This window comes from Crassostrea angulata, chromosome 10, assembly GCF_025612915.1.
Source record: "Crassostrea angulata isolate pt1a10 chromosome 10, ASM2561291v2, whole genome shotgun sequence".
NCBI classification, from domain to species: domain Eukaryota; kingdom Metazoa; phylum Mollusca; class Bivalvia; order Ostreida; family Ostreidae; genus Magallana; species Magallana angulata.
Window position 1 is genome coordinate 9,378,462 of NC_069120.1, and position 23,793 is coordinate 9,402,254.

Consider the following 23,793-nt stretch of genomic DNA (forward strand, 5'->3'; position numbering starts at 1 on the left):
CACCTGATGTGACAGTTTGAAATAAATCCAAGATGGCGGCGATGGGTACCTTGTGTATTACTATTATTTGGGTATTTATCTCTATTATGACAAAAATTTAAAATGTCAGGTGCCTGTGTGCTCATCTTTGTCTAACAAAGACAGAAACTGTTTTACAGCTTTTTCATGAAAATGAAACATTCAACAATGCTTCCACATTAGTGCCATATATATGAGTTGTTCAGATTTGACAATTGGTTATTCTAGTTTGACCTATTGCTGGTTATACTTAAAAATTTCAAGTCTGTTATTTGTTTATGTTTTATAATTGTTGTCAGTTATTAAAATATTTTAGCAAATTAAATGTTTTTTTCAATTTGAATTATTCGAGTATTTGTATCATATATGCAACATGAAGTGGTAATGCCAAATGTAGCATATATGCTACAAGCTGTAAAATGTAGAAAAATTGAGATATTGCGTTAAACTATCCGATTTCCTGTTAAAAATGATGATGCAAGTTTTATTTATAAAAGTCAGAATTTTCTGACTGACATAATTGGGTTTGGGCACTAGAGGGTTAAGTATATATATATAGTATATATATTAAGTATATATATATATATATATATATATATATATATATATATAATGTTTGATTATGCTTATCAATTGTATGTTTTAAATGTTTGTACTTTTAATTAAGGGAAAAATTATGTCTATCAATTCTTAGCTCATGGTAAGGAGTTCTGTCATCAATCAGTTCTAACTATGACAAAGAACCAACCAGCGGACAGCTCTGTGAAGCAGAAATATATAGGATGTCTCGGGAGATTCCGGGTGATCAGATATCAGGGGGTGAAGATTGACACCCTCGCACCTGCACGCCTACCTGATGGTATGTGTCAACCACCTACCGCAATGTGTAGGTATCAGTAAGACAGATCAGAGACACCAAGCATCTTCAGAGAAGTGACATCCAATGGAGCGGGCATGTCCTATAGTGTCGTAACGTAATTCCCTAAAGGAAATCGTCACCCCCGTTTACCCCCGGTTTTTGTGCTCTTGGAGGAATGCTGCCCTATCTAATCAGTTGATCGATCTTTGGGGGCGACCCCACCTTATGGGGAGAGATCTGTCCTGGATAACAAAAGGAATCCCCCACAACCCAGTTCATGCAAATAATCAGGCATGTAATTTCTGAATTTCAATTCTAATGGGGCAGAGAATCGGATGGTGTTCACCCCGTTTCCCTGGCGTGTCAACGGACGCTTCCCATTCATCAGCAGTGATCGAGAGAGATGCAATGGCCGATCGTCTGATCAAATGTCCGTACACTCTACCTGTCATTGATTAAAACACTTCTTTTTAAGAAAATGTATTTACGATATTTACGGTTTGAGTATATCATATATAACTTAGCACGTTCTACGCTCATAAATCACGTGAAATCATAGGATATATCTGTATACCGAGGGTGAGACCAGAGCATTTAATTCAAAGACCATTATCTAGGTCCTTGACTTGAATTCCCTCCACAAAACAAACTTATCCAGCAGCCCAGGTTTTTGCTTTGTTTTGCTTTTTTTTTCTTGTTTCTTTGGTTTCCGATTAAAACGTTTCTCTGATATTATAATATCTGATATAGGCCTAAATGGAGGCACGTAGCACTGTTTTTGAAAGTGGGGAAAGGGGGGGGGGTGGTACATGCATCCGCTGAATATACTGTACTGCAAACCAGCATATATTCGCGACGACTTCATTTCGCGATTTAATTACCGGAAAGTTCTAACACTGTACAAAAAAACCCCAAACAAACAAAAAAAAAAAAAAAAAAAAAAACAGGGATTGTTATGAAAATAAGGATTTCTCAGCTTCCATGTAAATAAGCTTGATGAGTTCTTTTGACCTTTTTATGAATATGCGCTGCACTAGAGATGAAAATACCGGTACGGGTTGTACTTGTACTGAGGGAGTGAATCTTTTTAGACAGTTTTGGAATATGTCAGATCAGAATCAATAGAAAACACAATCTGAATTTTTTTGGGAGGGGGGGGGGGGGTCGGGGTTTTGAGGGTGGGATGAGGGTGGATCGCAACATGCATTATCGAGACGGTCTCTAAAGTGAAAAATAGATATTATTTATTATGATAGCGTAACACTTTTTGGCTAGTTTCATAGATATATTAACATTTGTAACACCAATGGGTACATGTTGTACTTTGATTATTCTACTGATGCCCGTGAAAAAAAAATAGCTTAAAATGGGCTGATTTGGTCCGCATACATGTGGGCTGAAATATGATGTGGTGCACAATGATTACACACTTATCTATCTTAGATCTCATAGCAAGTCTGGGTAGTGATAAAATTGCACCTTCTTTTAATAAGTGCAACATAAATAAGCTCACCCCTTCCCACGCAAGTTGTTTTGTATTTTCAACGAGCATGTCTTTTAGATTATTGCTTATAATATTAACTTCCATTGACGCCAATTATTCTACACCGTGTTAGGGATATTACCGAGTCTATCTTTTAATGTATTTACTATTCATCTGTACTCAATTGTATATTTCTGTGTATTCACAATTACAATGTATGTACATTCGTTCAGTTTGCATTTATGTTGACAATTAATGATGAATTGCTAAAATCTAAGAAATAAATACACCGATAAATAATACACAACACAGAGAACGAAAATCGTGTTTAACAATCAGAAAATGCGGATTAGTTACTTTTAAATTATGTCCAAAACAGCTGATTTCAAAGCGATGGGAAGAGATTGATTACGGATTGCTAAGAAGACGGGAAGACGGGATGAATTATTTAGTTATTACTCGTGACCAGTTACATTTCCTGGCTATTGATAATCTTTTCAGATCTGAAGTGACACTCACCCTTCCTAATTACTGAAACTCTCTCTCTCTCTCTCTCTCTCTCTCTCTCTCTGTATTAACAGTGCTAGTTCAAGTATGTTTATGTGCAAGAATTTAATGTATGAAAGAGAAACTGGGTTCATATTTAAGGTAATCAATCTAGCTTTGTAAATGTATACTGTTTTTAATGCCACGTTTATATTAACCATTTTCTTTGATATTCGGATCGTTTCACTCTGGTCGTAACATTTATTTTTGTAAATTCTCCGGTCATCATCCGAACTACTTTTTCGCCATTGATTACCACATGTTATTGGTCCTCGTGTTTCACAGCCACTCGTTTTTGTGGTTTCTCGGTCGGTGTCCGCTGTTTTGTGTATATTTATTCCATGAATAATCATATACGGCCTTGGCCGTTTTTTTAGTAGGATCAACGAACTTAAACGAAAACAACTCGGCCCAGTGAAGACTGCTTGATGTTGTATACTTCAGTTGTTATGTTTATTTATGCCACAATCCCAGACAGAGTTTGTGGACACCACTGAATACCCCCAGCACCACCTCCCTATCATTACACTATTTTATTGATAAAACGTTTCAAGGATTGAAATGTTCTTACTCATTCAAAATTGAAAATATTTTTTCTATACTATAGTAAATTTGCTAATTGTGTTATTAGCACGTAGGCGATATACTTCATGTTGTTTTTTTTTTTACCAGTTTCTATTAACTTGTTCAATATGTGACCAAAAACAACAACAACAACAACAACAAAATTATCAAACAAAACCCCCAAAACCTAAAATATAGACCCCCTTAAAAATTAAGTAAAGAATCAAGCCCCCCCCCCCCCAAAAAAAAAAAAAAACAACAACAACAACAACAACAAAAAACAAACAAACAAAACAAAATACAAAAAACAAAAAAACAGCAGCAATTTAAAATACATCAGCTACCGTCCGACCAATACCCCTTTTTAATGCATTGATTTAATTAATTCAACCTGTTCAGAGTAGAATTTTACAAAACTAAAAAACTTTTTTTTTACCAAAGATTTAAAATAATTTTTTGATGATTTTTTTGTTTACCAGCATATATATCATATATATCTGACAAGATCTGGGCTCTTTGTTGATGCTAACGACATCAGAGCCCAAAATTAATTTGAATGGGGACTTTATTTCTCATCGCATCTGCTGCAAGCTGGTAATGTGTGATAATTGCTGCTTAAGGATGTGACTACTTATAGAACAACAGACACACACACACACACTCTCTCTCTCTCTCTCTCTCTCTCTCTCTCTCTCTGGATTTTTTATTTGGTACAATTAAAATAGAAATATAATTGCCACAATGCTTAATCTGATTAAACAATGCATTCGTGTAATAGTGATTAAAAATTCACTATGGACAGGAAGATACTTTCTAAAATAACGAAACAAGATTATTTTGAAGTTCAGCATGCATTTTAAGAATTAACAGGGGCCATAACTCTCTCCACGTGATCTACTTTTAAACTTAGGAGGTACTAAGTTCTTTCAAGGTGGTGGACCAAAACATTTAAGAAAAGATAGCTATGTTTACGTACATCTTTCTGTATTTATATATTTATATTTTTCTCATAATAGAATATATATCTCCTGCCTTAAAATTAGGCAGGGGAATATATTTTTACAATAAGAAAAATATACTACGTCTGACAGGTACCTGTAGGGCATCAATACAGATTATTTTTATACTCTGAGAAGCAGGTGGTTGGTGCACCTCGCTTCCCAATATTTTTTTCCTTTACGTACGCTGAGTTAAAGGAAAGGATTATGCCAAAATCTTACTACCGTCGTTGTAAAAATTCCAGCTTTGTAAATGGTTAATTATAATGAAATGAGAAGACGTAAACGACAGGTACATTGTTGGCCTTTTCTGACAGGCATATTGATATATTGACCAGCAAAACGACGAGAGCACCTACACGTATGGCACACAAAGGAAACTGACCATCCAGGAGAGACTCAGGCAGAAATTACAAGACCGTCATCGACAGGCTCGACAGATTTTCCAGTCTATTCCTCCCATATAATAATTTTCTTTTAAATTTTTATTTAATTACTTAGTTATGTTTAATTTTTGGGGGATGTGGGTAGTGGTAACGGGTTACGGCATGGCGGGGAGGCAAGGATTAAAGCAATAACAAAAATATGCGAATAAAGAAATTAATTAAAAGCTTAAAAAGTTTAAAATCAAAGACTTCTAAACTTCAGTTATCTATTTGCTGGATGTTCGTTAGTGTCGATTTTGTGAACAGAACGACATTGGATTACCCGTGCTAGCTGGAACTTCTCCGAAACTCCGAAAATCAGTTTTCATTGGAATACAAGGTACCGTTAACGTTTTTTAAAACCGCAACTTGCCGAAATTTTGTTTCGTTCAGGAATTGTTATTTAGCGTATAGTTGAGCGAGTGTAACAAATTAAGCTTTCCCCTGAATTCATCATATGGATGTTCAGAACTTTTACATTACAATTAACACACAAATCACATCAGTCCATACAAGAAACGTTCGTGAAAGTTGGGTATATTATTTCAGTAAAATGCCGAGTGGCATCCTACCGGGCTAACCATGCTATAACAACAACTTAACGTTATACAAGCTTTACGATAAAAGATAAATAAATAGCAATGCAACGTTAACTTTAAAAAATCCTACTTATACAATGGGACATTAATAAAACACAAAATGTTTGATGATTTATTGAGATGTAATATTCTTCGAACATAAAAAGGAATGTTATTCTGTGTATGGCAGTGTGTGGTTTATGCAATATGGTTAAATGCAAGATTTGGTGTTCCGTACACCCTACACCATAGTATAACGCCGATAACGTCTCCGAAGCTTTATTTGATCTTGTTCGTGGTAAATAGCAGGACATGGATAAGCACATTATAAAAAGAATGACAACAGCAGGAGAAAAAATACGGGAAAAAAATATTGGGAGGTAAATGCACACACATCTTTCTTTGAGGAATTTTAGCATGAAGGCGTCTCCATACCGGAAGTTGAGAGAGTTCGATACCGAAGTGGGAAGGAGGATTTTGTTATTGTTTTTTATTTGCATGAAAATAAGTAAAATATAGCGACGACAAACGCAATCAGGTATCCGCATCATTATATTTTTATAAAATACACCTACTGACGCCAGAGATTAAATTTTTTCTTAATGCTTAACGAAAGAGATTTCGCGTAATTTGCAAGCATCAGCGATTCATGAAGAGAACATGGCGGATGGCACATGGTGTGATGGTAGGGTACTTTGGCAGCAAAAATACGTATTTTGCGGCGGGTAGTTGCTATTATAACCTATTAAATGTATAAAAATGAAGGCTTACTGTGAATTTATAAGGAAATGTAGTGGTTTTGTGGATTTCCTGGACAATATTTTATATTGCTCGATTTGACCAGCAAATTAAAGAGAAGAAAGAAACGTGCTGGAACCTGGAATTAAATGGGAAATGTTTATATTTATAGTGGATATTTTTGTGGAGAATGAACACATAAATTACACATAGATGTTTGAATATATGTTTATATGAAGAAAGTAATTAGATTTGCTCCTTTTTTCGATATGTACTCAGTTTGAATCTTTGTCTTGGAAAAAAAAAACACCCAACAAATGTTGGAGGCCGTAAATTTTCAAGTTGGCTCATGATTGTAAGCATCAACTGATAACAGTGATTTCTTTACATGAATATCTTGTTAAATGAAAAATTTGCATGCAAAGGTGCACAATATATGGTAATTTTTCTCCATTTTAAACACTTACACAAATATAAACATGTAGATATATCAATTATGATAAAGATTATGATACCCTGTTTTCAAGATGCATGTCATCAAAAACTTTTAAGGAAATGTAACGGGGCATTGAATTCTACTGGCGTGTGACCAGTTCTCGCCGAGTACCATTTCTCGCCAGTGCATTGTGACGTCATTTTTCGTCTATAATTTTATGTGTTGATAAAATGACGTCACAATGTACTGGCGAGAAATGGTACTTGGCGAGAACTAGTCGCATGCCAGTATTGGTTAATCCTATCTTCACCAAAGACCATTTATCTCCAGTGCTTTGTAACGTCATTTTATTCACACATAAAATTATGTATTTGAAAAATGACATAACAATACACTGGTGAGAAATGGTAGTTTGCAAAAATTGGTCGCCTTCTACACTCTTAAAATTAAAGATTGATAGGCCCATATTTAGAGATTGTCTCCTCCACTAAAAATGAAATTTGCAATCCCTTAAAGCAGTGCCATACATTAACACATAGGTACATGTATGTTTAAGGATATCATCTCTCTATAACATTTGAAAACTTTTTTTATTATGAAAAAAGTGTATGTCAACTAAATTTATAACTAAAATTCTTAGTTTTGTCACTAGCAAGTTTTACTGCACAGACTTCCCAGTGCCATTGTACTGTAGAAAGTGGTATTACATGTTGAATGCCAATGGTTTAGGTTTATTAGTTCCACATAAACATGAAATTATACAAATCTTCACTGCCCAAATTGGGTTGAGGGCAGCAGCCCCGATTGCCGGATCAAAAGTCAAAGTTTGTAAAATCATCCCATGGTGGACTGCACAATTCATGTTGCCTGATAACATCATTACATGGTCAATATTTTTTTTGTTAATTGAATAACAAAACGGAAATGAATAAAACTTTAACTATTGAAAACAAATACTCATCATATTCTCTGTTCAGCTTGAAATCCTGAATTGATTTGCATGCATGCCATATTTGAACTCTCTAAACATAGATGCCGATAGCCACAGTAATTTTGCATATCAGATGTTCTAGCTGCATTTTTTCATTCTCTACATTATTTTAAAAAATCTTTCTTTTACAGGTCCACCTTTGTTCCTTGACATGCTGCCTTATATCATTACTTCATGCTCAGATTGCAACTTGTCCTGCAACTGCCCCTTGCATTGACCAAATGAAGGTAACCCAGAAAACCATTGCTATATTCAATTTACTCATTTGTAGAATATAGCTCTGTAAATTTATCTGAAGTTTAAAGGCATTGAAATTTCATCTTTATAACGTGTTCATGCCATGGCGTCATAATTTTGGGGTGGCGAAGCACCCTGATTAGAAATGGATTATTGTTTTTTTTTTAGCAGAATTTGTTATCCATTTTAGCTCACCTGAGCTGAAAGCTCAAGTGAGCTTTTCTGGTGTCTGTCTGTCTGTCTGTCTGTCTCTCCTTCAATCTGTGAACTATTTACATGCTTGACTTCTCCTCCAGAACCACTGAAAATTTTAAAAACTATTTGTTTATGTTACATATTTAGAAAGCGTCTTGACAGAGTAAATGCATTTAAATCATTAAAATTTCTAAGGTGTCGAGCTATACTTGACATTGTTTTCCCTCGGACAGAAATGTCACACTTTCATTGGTTTAAACATAGCACGTGATTGCCTCATATATCTCTATATTTGTTCGGTTAGAAATAATATTAGGCAATATGGCCATCATTGGCCGACGCTTCGCTTACTCATTTCGACATTTCATAGTATTGAATACATAAACCGCATGCCGTAAGTTCTTAAAGTATTTGGATTAGTTGCCCTTCGAAATTCTTTAAAATTAGAGTAGTTGCCCTTAGAATATTGAAGTCACATTGTTTTGTCTGGAGCAGAATAAAATGGCAGCGTCGAAATTTGCTCAAATCTCTGCAGAGAAAGGGAGAAAACGTTTAAAATTGAAAAGCAACAAAACATTGTAAGTAAACATGGGTGAAGCAAAGATTTTTAAAAAGTAATTGAAAGGTGAGATTGAAAATTTTCAAGAGGTTAAATGAGTTAAATTGGATGAGATTTTAGGCATCTTGTACATGGCTTAATTTGTGTACATCATCGCTATTTGTGAATAAATATGTCGCTTGATAGTCTTCATGAAAAACAAAACACCTATTAGGTAAGTTACTGACTCACTACGGAAATATATTGGGTTGATCAATCTCATAGACGGCTCGGCTTCGCCTCGCCATCTGATGAGATTGATCAACCCAATATATTTCCGTAGTGAGTCAGTAACTAACCTAATAAGTAATAGTGTTCTAGCAATTGTACGGTCTGGCAATCATCCAGATTTTTCTTCTGCACTGCCATCTAAATGCGCATAAGAACTAAGTTCTTTATAAAAGTATAAAAAAAATTCAAAAATGTTTTTTCATTTATTGAACTTAATTGTACACAAAAAAACCTGGTTATTGACAACTCGTCGCAAACGCAGAAGTTTGCTTTGTCAATGATATGAAATTCAGCATGAATATGATACCACAAATGGTGTAAGAATTCACCAAATATGATAGAAGTTTATTGCTTGCATTTTTTTGGAGATCGTGCCTGATTAAAATAAAATTTACTAATTAAACTCTAGAGACTTTGTTGCAATAAATATAAGAAAGCAGCAACACCAAAAGCAACAATACTGAATATCATAAAAAATGTGTACAGCCATTCAAGCATTGAATGCTTATTTTGATGTGTCGTCGGTCCTATAACACACCATAACAGACAAATTAAATACTGCGCGTTAGCGTGGTATGATAATTTGTCAGCATGACCTGGTGTGTTATATGACCGAAGATATCCCAAATCAAGCATTTAATGCTTATATTGATATTTTTTTTAATTCTTGCCTTATCTGCAAATAAGATTTATACTTCAAAATTACTGTATTAAACTAAGTGTATAGGTTCAATTTATGGAAGAGCCAATGTTACGGCAACAAGCTCTGATTTTCGTTTGTGACGTCATAATAAAACTCATCATTTAACCTAAGTGTTTTTTAAAGGAAATTGAACTTCGCAGATTTCCAGTGCAAACATAGAGGGAATATACACTGAATGTAAATAAAGAAAATTGTATGATTCAGCAAAATTGTTGGCATCACGTGAATTGCTTAAATAGTGTATCTACAGATGATAAAGCATTATAGGTATTGCAGAATACTGTGGCATGGGTTTGTTTGTAAACAACCAGAATATAATCTTATTAAAAAAAATGGAATAAATAAAAGTCCATTTTATTATATTAAGGGAAATACTGTTAATGAGAAGTATCCTTGTATTTAAATGATTTTTTGATAGATGTTTAGAGTAGTGTCCAGAGATAATAGCCACAGTACATCTGTAAAAATTAGAGTTCTTGAAATCTTTTTTCTGCTGTCAGTCATTTGGACTGACTACCATCTGAAGGTTGTCAGCCCTGACAAATTTCTATCAGTCCAAATATTTTTAATAGAAAGATGAACTATATTTGAATTTTATTATCAATTTTATTTCATTCTGAACTTGCATTTATAATCTCTCTAGACTGATCATACATTTTCGGAACATCTCAGTTATTATGTATAGAATTTATGTCACTTAAATGTAAACATCCAATGCTTTCGATAAGTTTGGCGAATATTTAGCATAAGTTAAAACATGCTAAATACTCGCCAAACTTATCGAAAGCATTGGATGTTTACATTTAAGTGACATAAATTCTATACATAATAACTGAGATGTTCCGAAAATGTATGATCAGTCTAGAGAGAGCCGATAATCCACGAAAAACTCTTGATTTATTGTATGCATTCGGATCTCCTCAGCGATTACCAAGAAGATTAAGTCATATTTTTGCAAGTTCCTCTGTCTACCGGTCATTTGGACTTACAGATAACCTCGGGTAATTGGTCCTTGGTTATTATGCCCCCCTTCGAAAAAGGGAGGGCATATTGCTTTGCTGCTGTCTGTCGGTCGGCTGGTCCACCAACAGTTTCCGTTCATTTTCTTTGCAAAGGATAAACATATTGAAATGAAATTTGGTATACAATTTCAATATTGAATAAGATCGAGCAATTTTTGACAGAGTTATGGCCCTTGGACTTAGAAAAATTCGAGTTATTTGCAGTTTCCACTCATTTTCTTCACATAGGATAAACACATTGAAATGAAAATTGGTATACAGGTTTATCATGATAATATCTAGGTCAAGTTTGATAATGGGTACGATCAAGCAATTTTCGACAGAGTTATTGGGTTTGGACTTAGAAAAATTCGAGTTACTTGCAGTTTCCACCTATTTTCTTCACATAGGATAAACACATTGAAATGAAAATTGGTATACAGGTTTATCATGATAATATCTAGGTCAAGTTCGATATTGGGTACGATCAAGCAATTTTCGACAGAGTTATGGGGTTTGGACTTAGAAAAATTCGAGTTATTTGCAGTTTCCGCTCATTTTCTTCGCAGAGGATGAACATATTGAAATGAAATTTCATATACAGGTTTATCATGATAATATCTAAGTCAAGGTACAATCGAGCAATTTTCGACAGAGTTATGGCCCTTGGACTTAGAAAAATTCGAGTTATTTACAGTTTCCGCACATTTTCTTCGCAGTGCGTGCACATATTAGTATGAAATTTGGTATGCCGGTTTATCTAAATATTGTCTAGGTCAAGTTTGATTTTGGGTATGATAGAGCAATTTCAGACAGAGTAATGCCCCTTGGACTTAGAAAAATTTCAAATATTTGCAGTTTATGTTCATTTTCTTTGTGGATGTTTCCAAGGGAGGGGGGCATAAGTGTTTCACAATTATCTCTTTTTTTTTATCGGTTTTGCCGTTAGGACCAAGGATTTCAAGAGCTCTGGAAAATGAACAATTTAACTGTGAATAAATTCAGTGTTCAGTGTAAAAACACAAAAGTGAGATCTTATTCACACCTTTGTGTATCAACTGTGATGACAGCCACCTGGGAATACTTCGATAAAACCAATACTTAACACAAATCTTCATCATCTCAGGGGACCAATCATTGGCTTAAAAATAAGCGATATTTCAAAATAGCCAATTTCAGTATGATTGTTATTTTAATGCAAATAAAATGAGAATCTGAGATTGGGGATTTATAATTATTTTAATGTAAGCAAAATTAAAAAAAGAATTCAGTATAAGTGGAGTAAGCTGTACATTACAGTGTACCTGTTTACCTGAAACAATTCATTAAACTGTGTCATTTGAGTATGCATAAAAATCCAAATGGCACAGCCCAGATCAATTGCTGATTATAGGCCCATAGTTACATTATTTTGAATTTCTCGTCTTATTTTCAGATTTGTAAGAAGAATACAAATCGAAGGATGTTTATTCAGATCAGGGAATGGATTCAAGTATCTATAAAGGTGAAAATGCATGGAACAGTCGGTCCTACACAAAGTAGGTTTATCCATAGCTTATGTAGTAAAACGATAAGTAAAAACCAATGGACTTCACCTGTTATTTTAGTTTTAGCATGCTACATTTTTGAACAATACCTTTGATTTTGAAATTTGTCTTTTTGAAATTTAAGGATATCAAATTAAAAGACTCTTTATTTTGTAAAGAAAAAAGTTGAAAAGTTTTAAGTCACTGCCTGATAAAAATGGCTCAAGTATGCGGTGCTTCATTATAAATTTATAGTAGGGATTAAGATGACATGTGGTAATGTTTACATTGCAAAATTAACAAAGTGTAAATAAGTTAGGAGCTTTCTGTCAAAAACATGTTTACTTTTAATCTTGAACATCCTGCTGTACCTCATGTGGAATAGTTTTACAATTTTACAAATGTTTTATTAAAATTTGAATGATGAATCTACTTACAAATATTTGAGGAAAACCCAACTAAAGCAACAAGTCAATATTCTAAAAACTAAAATCAATAATACAAATAATTGTTTAGGCATTCACTGTTACTTAAAATTTTCCAGTGTTTTCATTTTTGTTCGGTTTGCATAAGAGTTTATTACACCCCTCAAACCCCCTCCCCCAAAAAAAAATAAAGTAAAAAACCAAACAAACCACTGACCCCAAAAAGAATAAATGTATTATAGACATAACAATAGAGGAGTTTGTAAAATATGTCTGTAAGTGAGGCCCTGCACTGTGGGAGCCCTGGTCAGCCTGTCCTGTCTGGTATTTTTATTGCTCCCCTTGGCCTTGGTCTATTATGCTCATACTTCACCCGCAGAGTTCCTCTTGGTAAGTTGTGTGCAGTGTGCAATTTGCCTTGTCAAAACTCTGGGTCATTGCAGAACTAAGTGTTAAACTCTTGTGTGGACCATATATTCTCTCCCCATGGCTAAATCTGGCTCATATTTTACACACACACACTGGAACTTTGGTAAAAAATGTGTAATGATCTTGAAGCAAAGCTTCTAGGTCAGAAGGTGTGAAGGTTATACCAAATCTTCTGTAATCTATTTCCATCCCCATTTTCCTCCCCATGGCCAGAAGACTACCTTTGTGTAAAGGATGTACAATGGCCTCACAAATTTTTTAAGTCAAAACACATTTACTCAATTCAATTCATTTATTGACAATACAGAAGAAAATACTTCTCTGAAAATCCTTTTCCAGACCTTTTAATATCTCCCCTTACCAAATTCTGCTCCACTTTTTTACCAATTGTCTGCCGAAATGTAAAGGGATGTGCAATAACCTTGAACTGTGATTCTGTGGCAAATTTCAAGGTCATAGACTTTCATGAACAATTGGTTTTTTTTTTCTTCACATTTTCATCTTTTCAAGTTTATTCCAATAAAGTTCACAAAGAATCTGGGCGCACAAGATAGTGATTTTGCAGGAACCATCGACACGAACCAATTGGGGTTTAAATGTCTATATCCTCGAAATGCTATGTACAAGTTTGGACAAAAATTGATTACTCAAACTATATTATGTTGAGAGTTTAAGTACAAGTCTATTCTGGCTATTGAATAAAACTCACAAGCTTTCTGAAAAGGGAAATGAGGGGTAAACCGATAAAACTTTATATTGGAAATTTTAATACACATGCGTATATATTTTAATTGAATTATACTGTATATCATAATAAACTAGTAATAAGAACAGAAAATAGTGTTCATACGGCAGAAATCAATAACGAATAATTAAAATATACCGGTATTCTAGTATAATTCAACATAATGTTATACCAACATACATTTAAAAAGGAAAGGAAAAAAAATTAATATGAGTCTCGAGCAGGATTTGAACCCAAAACACTGCGTGAAATGTCTTCAAAATCCAGAACGAAACCAGTGAGCCATGCGAGACTTTGAAATTGGGGTATAAAGTAGTGTTGGAGACAATATTGACATATCTCTGGACTTTGTTTTATTATCCTCCAAAAATATTTTGAAAAAGTATATAATTATTCATCTCTGGGTCATCTCTCCATCTTTTTTTAAAAAGCGACTTTTTTAATGTTGAAATTTGTCATCTTTACAAGTTTCAAATTTGTGGAGAGAAGACCCAGAGACGTCAGAATCATTTAAAAACAGCTGTAAATAAGTACGATTTTGCATCAATTCCGCCGTGTTGCTATATTTAGCCCCATATTATGACAAAACCTTTTGTATTTCAAACATTTTTCTACCCATTCTACGTCCCACAGAAACCAAATAACGGTAATAATTCGAAAAATGTGCAAAATTAATCAATGAAATTTTCATTCTTCTTGTGCGCCCAGATTCCTGCCGAATCTACATCTTAAGCGCCCACTTTCTTTAGAATTAATGAAAATTTGTTGGTGTTTTAAAAAAATCTTCTTAAAAACCCTTTGCTCAGAAAAGCTGAAACTTGTATGGAAGCATCCTCAGGTACTGTATATTCAAGTTGATTCAAATCATGATCCCTGGGGATAGGGTGGAGCTACTATATGGGGGGGGGGTCAAATTTTTACACAGAAATATATAATAAGAAATATCTTTGAAAATCTTAAAAACCATTTGGTGAGAAAATTTTTTTTTAAGTGTTGAAGCCTCCTTATGTAGGGTACAAGTGTGTTCAAAACTTGATCCCTAGGGGTAGTGTGGCCTTCAATTGGGGAGGGGTCGAAATCTTTCAAAGGAACATACAAAGAGCACCTTTTAAAATCCTCTCAAAAAAGAATATGGCCAGAAAATCTGTAATTTGTGTGGACGCATCCTCAGGTAGTGTAAATTTAAGTTTGTTCCAATCATGAGCCCTTGGAATAGGGTGGAGCTACAATGGGTGGGGGGGGGGGGGGGGGGGCAAATTTTAACATGGAAATGTATGGTGAAAAATCTGTAAAAAAGAAGCTTAACTGAAGAATATGTGGAGAAAAAATAAAGTCTTTATAACAAAAGTATTTTTTACCAAGGTGTTTGGATATTTTGTACGTGATGATACTCTAAAGATCTAAAGCTTCCCTTATTAGTTAAGGCTATTGTTGCTCAGATGAGTGATGTGGCCCCTGTCTTGTTTGCTTTGTATTTCATCCAAAGAATGTTTTTAGCTCATTTGAACCTTTAGAAAGATTTTTAATTTTTTCTCTACATATTCTTCAGTTTTCTTATGAACAATTGATGAGAAAAAGGAAAATATATTAGATATACATCCATAAATTCAATAAAGAAATGATGATGGTGCATGAAGAGGTCTTCATTTATTTTGTTAACAGGGTTTTCCAACGGAAAAATCTGGTTACTAAGTATTGAAATGATGAAAATGGCGCTGGGCTGCTGCCAAAAGGGTATCATTATTGTACGGATAACTCCTTCTACAGTTCTCAAGATAGGAAGTTGTTCTTTGCAGATCAGTTGTTCATATATATGAGGTGTGCATATTGCTAGGATTTTGATTTCCGATAATTTATGAAAAAAATACCAGCTATTGGACTTGGCAAAATATTGCATATAGGGTACCCTTATTGTACGGATAAGTTCTCCTACAGTTTTCAAGATGGGTAGTTGTTCTTTTGCAGATCAATTGTACATATATCAGAGGTGTGTATATTCATGAAAAAATAACAGCTGTTGAACTTAATCATTTTTTGGCAAAATATTGCATATGGGTTCTCCATTTCTCTGGATATGGATGGTAGTGTTTATCAATTCGGGGATGGCATGGATTATGGATACAGTTCACTTAAAAGAAAACCCAGTTTGCTGTCACATTGACAGCTTTTCACTTGTTGATACTTTTTAAAGAATCTACCGTAAATCAAATATATAGAGATGGTTCTTCTGTTGTCTCTGAATGAAGAATAACCACTTAATATGCTTTACTCTAATAAGAAACTTTGTATATTTTGTGTCTATTGTTGCATGCGCTCTAAAGGAATTTTGTCAATGCTAAGAATTATTATTGCACCAAGAAGTGAAAGTGAGTGATTATCTGACAGAACAAAGATTTTCCTCAGTTATCTCTCTTTGTCAGATTTTTTTTTAAAGGAGTTGAACTAGTTTTGGGAGTTATTTCTTTCCAACTTCGTAGTTGCTCTTGACAGTTTTCCTTTTAAAAGATGATCTGTTACCAAGAAAAATCCGTTTGACTTTGGACAAATTGAGGAAAAAAAAAATAAATTTACTTGTAGAATACTCTGGTAGATCACTTGAAAAAAATTGCGTTTAATTTCTTTTAAGAAAATAGATTATCAGTTTACAAAAGAGATTATGATTTTATGATAAGCAGTTTAGAAGTTTATACTTTAAAAGTTGAGAATTTGTTTAGAACTTCAAGGTTAAAGTATTCAATACCCCAGTAAACGTGTATACGTGGACTTTAATTTTTCACCATAAAACACAGTAAAAGTCGTAAAGTCATAAATCTTGACATCTGTAACTTTTATCACATGCACACATAGTGTTTCTCCTGCTCCCCATTTTGTTATGAGGTTTCTGTTAAAAAGGGAGAAGTAAAACAATGTCCTATAATTTATCTCTAATGAACATGTGGCAAACTTTTTAAAATTAGCTGGTTTATGGATCTGCTTACCATATATCTTAATTCCAGTTTTTTCCTTGTCAACTAATCTGAAAAAAAATATGATTTCGAAAATTCTACAAGCTCAATAAAAAATGCATAGACCTTGAAAAGATGTGTTGCTGTCCTGGATAAGTTTTATGTTATTTGATATTTTTTAAATTTTACTTAATAAAAAAAGATATTTGAGATTCCCATGAGCATGATTATTGGCATCTCTACCATTACAATGTACTTTTATAATTATTGACATACTTTCACAAGTTGCCCTAATATCAGTAAAACTGTTTTCATCTGAAACAATGCTATTCTGTGAAGCCATGCAGAGGAGAAAATTTTATTTGAAATTATGGAGGAAGATAATGTTTTTAAGATGCTTCAATCTTGTTGAAATTGTATTTTCAAATGTTTCATTTCTTCTCACCAATGTGATGTTGGCCTGTCTATTTCATTGTTGGCCACTAACCATGGCTTTTTGAAATCAACAAGATTTGGCTGGCTTTTGAGCATAATCTGTATATATTTCATTTGAAACCAGCATCATTTTTTAACTTGTTTTGATCAAGAAAAAGATAGTTACATCCTACCTAAAGTCCAATGTCTTGTAAAATGGTTCTACTGCATGAAAATGGACTTTGCTAGGATCTGAAGTATTTAGTGGCAATAAAGGTTTCGCTTCTTCTACCCATAAAATGCATTTACGTATCACATTTATTTTGTGGTAAAATATTTTGCACTATTTTGAGGACATGTTAAAATTTTTATCAGGAGCGTAAAACAAAAAAGTAATCATAATTTGTCATAAGCATGATAGTGAGCTGGATAAAGTTGGTTGTAATTAGATCTTATATTTAAAAAAAATGCTGTGGTAACACCTGTTTGACAGGCCAATTTCTAACAAAGATTTGGTTGAGTTCAAAATTAGAAGTTGATTTGTTTAGAATTTTGCTTGAGGATAAGAGCTGGGTACTGTGAACAACAATAAAGCTCCTGATCAAATGTGTCACGGGATGAGGAATGGTGGGGCTGGTGATGAGGAGGAGGCATCTGTTACTTGGCAACAGATGGAGGAAGCTGGCCTCTGTCTCGTGTGCTACCCGCATGTCACACGATGCCACACACTCTCTCTAAATGTCATGAACATGGCATTGTCCACTCAATAGACCCTAAATTTTAATGATCACCAATTGACACAAGTTTTTTTATTCTTTTCTGAATTTCATATAAAATTTCAATGGATAATTTTTTTGACAATTATTATTTACGCAATTTTCTTTTGGTGTAGGTGTTTTTTTCAGTGCAGTTAAAAGTCTTTTATCTGCATAGTTAGAGATAAATGGGGTTTATATCAATGCTATTCAAGTCCTTTAAAGGGTTTCTACGCAACACAAACGTCAGATATTTGTTGAGACAGTCCCGTTTTTTTTCAAAAATTGAGATTTAAATGCTGATCTGTACCTCTTGGAGGTCATGACCCATTTCTGTGTGGATTTTCCAAAGAATGAAAGCCCAATATTTATATTAGTACGTGGAATTCGGATTTCACAGGATGGGCAGGATGTACGCTCTTACTACACCTTTACCAGTTTGGAGTGTAAAACTCCTCATTAATGTCTTTTGACCCAGTTTGCGTCACTGATTTTACCTTTCCCTTAGCGGACTGTGATATTGTAGAAAGATAAATGAGCTGTCAAGATTTTCTTTCTTTCCTTGCATTGTTTTAAAAGCGGGAAAATGCATGTTGGAGACTGAATATAAATGATCTGTTGGTAAAAGTTTGGGTTGTTGGTGGTGGCCTATTACTGCAGTCTTGTGTCATCATACTAGGTATGTCTGGTATGGGAGCCCCAGGCTAATAGCCTTTGATGCTTCCTCTTGTTTTGTTGACATGCATGAATAAATAATTAGAAGAAACCATCATTCGGCTAATGATCACAGTTGGATGTTCATTATTTTTGCAATTTAATGGCCAATCCATTGAAAAAAAAGAATCTCTAGTTTCACGTCACATTTTATTAGTGACATATGCTGCAAGGTGTTTTATTGATTCTTTTGAGTTTTTAGCATTTTACTGCTGTTAAATATTTAATGATGGGGCAATCTAGAAATTGTCTTGTTTTTTCTTAGTTCAAAATCTGTACAAATCTAACAAACAGTGTTTCTTAGACTTTGATAAGTAAGTCAGGTTAATACTAGGATGTTTACTCAGAAAATCTGACACGTTGTTCAAACTATGCATCATACAAAGATTTTGTTTTTTGCGGTCAATAAAAGGAACAAAAATCAGATAACTTAATTTTAACTCTATGTCCTCGTCATTGCCTTTATTTGTTCATTATGTAATTCAATGATGTTTTGTGAATGTATCCACTTAATATGTACACATGTACATATAAGTACATTGTTTATGATTATCTAAATGATTCAACCCTTTAACACTGACATCCCGATATTGACATTGGACGTGGATTAAAAAACGATGAGTATGGTGGGAATATGTAAAAAGCTTTGCTAAATTCATCTTGAAATTTGAAATGTACATGACAAATTATCTATCTGTGACATGTATGCAATTGAAACTGTAAGGTTAGAAATGAACGTCAGGGGTGTCCCTAAGTACCAACATTGAAACTGTAAGTGTTTCCTCCCTTTGAATAGGCTTGTATTTGCCAAAGTGCTAAACAAATTTTCCAAATAAAATGATATATAGAACATCTTCTAGGACTAAGGAAAGTTTAGTTGTGTAAAAATGTCTCAGTTACTGTGTAAACTGTTTAGTTACAAGTGTTAATGGGGTGGAATATGATAGGCAAATAATGGATTGTCATCAGTATTTATCCTATAGGAATGGGTAAAGGAAGTCGTGAGATCACATTTTGGGCCACCTTTGTACTATGTGTTTAGATAGTACTTACAGTTCACAGGATAAGGTGTCTCTCTTATATCACAGGAAAGCAAATATTTGTCAGCATGATTATTGATCTAGAATCATTCTAGCATGGGTCATGAAGAAGGCTGCCTATCATTTGTGGTTTGTTGTGTCTTGCAGTAGTAAAAACTATGCACCTCACTTTTTATCAAAGGTTTATTTGCAGATCGTAGTATTTTATTGGTATTGAGTTAAGTATATTACTATATCTTTGGGATCATGGCTATATATACAACTTAGGTCAGAGAGTTGCACTGTGGTGGTGAAATAGGGTCAGCTGGAACTACTTTTCAGGCAAGCTGCCATTAGCTGTCAATCAAGTTGGGGGCGGTGCCAGACTACAATCGATAAGACTTTTGGCGCGAAAAGGCACAGACTGTCCTCTTTGTGTGGTTTTATATTGTGTACATTACAATACACATCGTACTGATTCATCCAACTCACAACAGCACAAAGAAAAAAATTCTTGTTATGATGATCACATAAAGTTAAAGCTTAGCTTAGAGGGGTGATTACTAGGTGTCGTTTGGTAAACATTAATTAAAAAGTAAGAAATGACCGAGTCATAGTTCATGATTGAAAAGGATGACTTAAAGGTTGGATAGTCACGGGTAGTACCAAGATCATACTGTACCAGACTCAATAGGACCGTTCTGAGCGTAATCCAACTGTACCTAACTCCCATTATTTTTTTCTACAGGGGTAAAGTAGGGACTCCATGGGATGAATGTGAACAATGAACATCTTTTGGCCTCATTGGACAGATAATTGTCATCACAGAGTTCTATCGGTGCACTTGTATACCTCTCTGCTTCTCTTGATTCATCATTTAATTTATTGGTTGCTCACCATGCTACAAAGTGAATTCTTGTGAAATTATTGTATTTGACAGTTTAGTTGGAGGTTAAACTCCAGCTCATGAATAAAATAAGGAGAGGAGAAATGATTGTGCATTGAATTTCATTGATAAAATTTTTTGTCCTGAATTAAAGCTCAGAATGAGTGAAAATAGCACAGCAACTAAAGAGATTGTTCTTTATCTGTTCTTATCAAGGTTTATTTAGTTAATGTGCGGCCAAGTGTTTATCTCCTACAAGGATAGTTTTCCTCCTTGTTGTTGGACATTGCACCTCACTGTGTAGTTGATCATTCAATCTCATTCAGTAAACGTATTTAAAAACTTCAGGTAAGGTGAGCCCCCCTTAACAGTCATTTTGAAATGATTGGATAAAAACTCCGACCCTTTCCCCATACACCGATTGTTGACAATCCTTTTAATCTGTCACTAGGGAAAATTTTATTTGTGGTCCCCTTATTTGTAAAGAGTTGCACGGGTATGATTTGAATATCTGTTGATTTGGTAGTTAGGATGGCCATGGAGACCCAGTAAAATATGGTTAGGAGGGACAATAGTATGCATGCTACCTGTTTTGAAAAATCCAAGGTGCTCGAAGTATTCAAATCCTAGATGAATGCTTATTTTGTTGATACTCACTTATAACAAAGAAATTGACAGTTACAATACAGATCTCAACCACAGTTCTTAATTTTGTATTATTCTTTACACTCATTTGTTTGGTATTTATTTTTGAAGCAAGTTCATGAACTTGTAGATACATTCTGTAGATTCACATTTGTGTTGCGAGTGCATTTAAAACAACATTGTTAGAACATGAATGCCGGTGTAACAGACAGATTAACCCACTGATTATGTTAAAGCGTAACCAGTTAATCCATATTGTTTGCTTAACACTGGTAGAAGGCCAACGAAAGGTTAAACTGTTAAGACCAGGTCACAGGAGACCAGGAACCATAATCTTGGCTTCCAGGTCCACAGACAGACTAACAGACAGATAAACCTCACTTTGAGAGACCACAACAACTGTGATCATTGAGATTGAAAGGTTAAAAGTTTAACACATGGATGACCAGTTTCAAGAGTAATAAAGGACAAAAGTATTGATTTTGTTGTGTATTTATCTCATCTTCTAGTTTTGGATATACATGTACCAGAAGTAAAAAAAAAATTCAATTATCAGTCTATCTAATCCAGTGTCTTCATTTTGTGGTAAATAATTTTTTAATGACAATTGACATGAAAAAAAGATATTTTCGTGTTTTTTAATGATAGTTAATAACATGATATATCCATAGATTAAAGAATGAACGATTCATTACTTGTCTGTCTCTTTTCTTTTTGAATGGGATGTCTCGTGAAAATCTTAACATTTACTCGGCAAATCTGGAACACCTTATCAAGAATTATCAAGAATATTTGCTCTTATAAGGAAAGTCTGGGATGATAACCAATTACACATTTATACCAGAAAGAGCTCATTAGCCTCCTGTCTCCACAGAACTCCATTTGATATGAAGAGAAGTGCTTGAGTTCTGCTTCATGCTTTTTGACTTTGTGAAAAGCAACCGTAACTGTTCATCCCCTTATTATGGAATATTACTCTCCACTGTCTCATTAATTTTTACAGATAATTGATTTATGTGTTCTGGATGGCTTCTTTCTTTAGTAAAGTTATGAAGACATAATGGAATTGAAAAAACTCCCCATAGAATAGCAAATAAAGGTGTTGGTCAGAGGGCTTAAGTAGGAATTGTCCAGCTTAGAAAAGCTTAGCAAGGGTGTTGACAAACTTGTGGCTTAACAATGTTCCAGAAAGACTGCTCCTGGCTATTGTGTTTGTAGTTTTGTCAAGAAGTCTGGGGGCTTGTTGAATTAGCACTGATTTCACTGAGAGGGAGATGAGCGGGTGTAAATACATCCGGTGATTTACCTAGTCCCTGTATAAAGGTATTATGAAATGAATGCTACTTACAGAAACTTGAACTCTTGACTATCTCAAATGGACTTGATAAATTCGCAATAAATTGGGGAGGCAGACAACAATGGCCCACACCAGTAGCTCTTGTTGTCTTTGTTTGGTCTCCCCATCAAAGATTATCCCGCCCCCCTATCAACAAAGAAAATCTTCTCTCTAATCAGTATTAGGGGTGCAACAGTTAACTGTTGCAATAAAAACTTTGATGTGCTCTTGAAACACCATATAGTCACAAACAATTGCCATATAGAAGGCTGTGACATCCTAGCTGATATTTACATTAACAAACTAGGTAGATTTTCACTGACTTGAGTCATAGATTCTGCCATGTGTAAAAATCTGTCATACATACTTTGGTGTTAGATCATGCCCTGATAACCTTCCATGACATGTGTGCAATGCTGTACACATGAAGTTTATGCTGCACATCTGGCGATTTTGCATTGATTGTGGTATTGGCATTGGTTGGTTTTTGGGCTTTTTTATTTAACTCACTCGACCTGTAACCTTCATGTTTGAGTTGAAAGAGAAAAAATAAATGCCTTGTCTTATCAATACCAGGATGTCCTTGTAGTGTTGCCTGCCTTATTGTGTTTTTTATGCAAAGCATGACTGGGTAAATTGATATTTGACTTGCTGTAGTTCCCACAACAAGTACTCAGGGCTATTCCTTTGAGTCGTTAGCCTTGCTGCTTTTTAAGATGTTCAGAGGAATTGGAATTTTGATGACTATAGATTTATGGAAATCTTGACAAAGAAGATGGCTGAGAATTTTAGTCTCCTGAAAGAAATACAAAAATGAATTTTTGTATTTATTGATCATTTGATATGAAGGAACAAAAAAGTAGTAATAAATTGATACAAGGATATGAAATCAGTGCGAGTTATTGTCATTTTTTTGATATATAGATTATCTGCCAGTATTCACAATTAGGTAATAAACCTGTATCTTGATACTCTATTCAGTTCCTTGTTCATTGCTTGAAAAAGTCGATAAAAGTGCATTCAGTACATTTGTGATGCCTATCGTTGAATGGTTTTCTTGCTGTTACGTAATTTGAGGTTTATTGTACTGTGCATGATGCACCCTTGTCCTTTTTTTCTGACAAATAGATTTATATTTGTTGTTGAAGGTGCAACTGTATGAACAGCTTTAGGACTTAATGAGCTATTGTTATCTGTCTGTGTGTTGGTACCTGTCTGTCAGAGTAGGTCGTAAAGGGTGACAGTTTTTCACAAAACTTGGAAAGCCTATTTTTGTGAATCAGTATTATTATTCTCATTGGATTCCACATTTTAATCAAGCTATTTTTGGAAAACATTCTGTATTGTGAATTA

The 23,793-nt window shown here is 34.3% G+C and overlaps 1 long non-coding RNA gene across 5 annotated transcripts in view; it reads left to right on the forward strand.

Annotated features, from left to right (window-relative positions):
- Positions 1-5,890: 5,890 nt before the first annotated feature.
- LOC128166880 (uncharacterized) overlaps positions 5,891-23,793 on the forward strand; it is a 40,703-nt gene continuing 22,800 nt past the window's right edge. Inside the window, exons 1-3 of one of the 5 annotated variants that reach the window (XR_008241186.1) lie at positions 5,891-6,009; positions 7,768-7,863; positions 12,037-12,139. This is a non-coding gene — a long non-coding RNA (uncharacterized LOC128166880). The other 4 variants (XR_008241185.1, XR_008241187.1, XR_008241190.1 and 1 more) reach the window with 4 other exon arrangements.